Source organism: Strigops habroptila, chromosome 7, assembly GCF_004027225.2.
Source record: "Strigops habroptila isolate Jane chromosome 7, bStrHab1.2.pri, whole genome shotgun sequence".
NCBI lineage: Eukaryota > Metazoa > Chordata > Aves > Psittaciformes > Psittacidae > Strigops > Strigops habroptila.
Window position 1 is genome coordinate 33,371,362 of NC_044283.2, and position 1,627 is coordinate 33,372,988.

A 1,627-nucleotide genomic window follows, 5' to 3' on the forward strand; every position below is an offset into this window, starting at 1 on the left:
TTCATCATAAATGCTGACTGTCGCAATTTTTGCACTGTGAACAGCTGGAAATTAACTTTGTGATTCTTGCTGTTATTTGTAATGGTTTATGACAGAAAGTAGCAGATACATACCCTGTCTTGCAAACACATAAGGTAAGCTATGTGCCATCAGTCCCCTCTTTTGTTCAGATGACATCCCAAGAAGGAAGTATACATGCAGGATTAAGAGGCTCACCTTTTATCTCTGTAACATGGAGATTAGCTGAGTAACTATGCTGTCTTCTTTATAAAAAACCTTGCAGTTTGTTGCCTTCATGGAGCTGATAACTAGATGAAGTGGTTGATTGTGATTCTGAGTCAAAATTTCTGTTTCTAACTGGTCATAACTCCTTCTGCAGGAAAAAAATGAGAAACAGTGAAACAGCACGAACACAGTGAAAAGCCACAGGGAAAGCAGTAGGGAACTTACCAGAACATTGCGAAGTCCTGCCGGCAGCTGGCGATGGTGATGCTGCTAACAACAGGCAGCAACTGCACTGCAATGAGATACCCAAGAAAGAATAAATGAGAGGTCTGGCATCTCTGAAGCCTAATTACGTCACTGAGACTTGCAATCATTACAAACCGTGGAGGATGTTCTGTAGGAGAGGAGTTTTCTACCAGATTGTGGTTAGCATTCCTTTTTCACATGGAGAGCTATTTGCTCAGTGTTTGATTTCAGTTTGTGAATCTTTGCTTTTATAAATGCATTTAACAGCACAAATCTGTTTTTTTTACTTAGCCTTTCACCTAAGTGGAAGCCTACCTGCCCATGCCAACAGAAGGCATGCATTCTGTCAGGCTGTATCAGCCCACAGGCACAATGGCAACACAGACTTCTGCTGGTGCCTAGAATGCACGTCTGGATTCTTTGATAAGGAAATCAACAAAATCTTCACTGCCAGCAAGAAAAACAAAAACCTAAAGCAAGGCCTGAATCCGATATGATACAAGAACAAAAGGGTACACAATACATTCTGAAAAACTGCAATGTGCTCTTTACATTAGTTCTTTACCCCAGCCAAGGCAAACCATATTACCATCCCTTGCAAAACACACAGCATCCACACTAAGCAAGCTTAACCAGTTGCTAACTTAGCAATCACATTTAATTTGCAGTTAGGAGTTTTTCTTAGGAACACAATTAAACTTTCTACATGAGCTACTTGCACTGAAAAAGAAGTGACAGATGACGAACAACTCTTCACTGTGTGGTCCCACTTCTGCCATTACAGAACCAAGCCACTGCATATTCTTCATTTAGTCCACAATGTAAGATGCAGGTTGCCATGAAATGCCGTGGATGTTAAGGGACACATTTTGCCATTGTTCCTTCGCATTTTTGTCAACATATAGCACAGGCAGGAGCACTCATGAGAGCAAAAGTATATTTTTGGACACACCACTGAAGACAATGGTGCAAATTTCAAACATTATGTTATCTTTGACCTGAGATTTTTGAAGAAACTGCATCAAACTGACCTGCAACTGTATGAAATCAACCTGCTATTTCAAAGCAAAAGCATTCTGCTTTCTCAGACGCTATACCATAATATCATCAGTGAGTAAACTTAGTGTAGCCAAAGAAAAATACTAAGCCAGGAAAG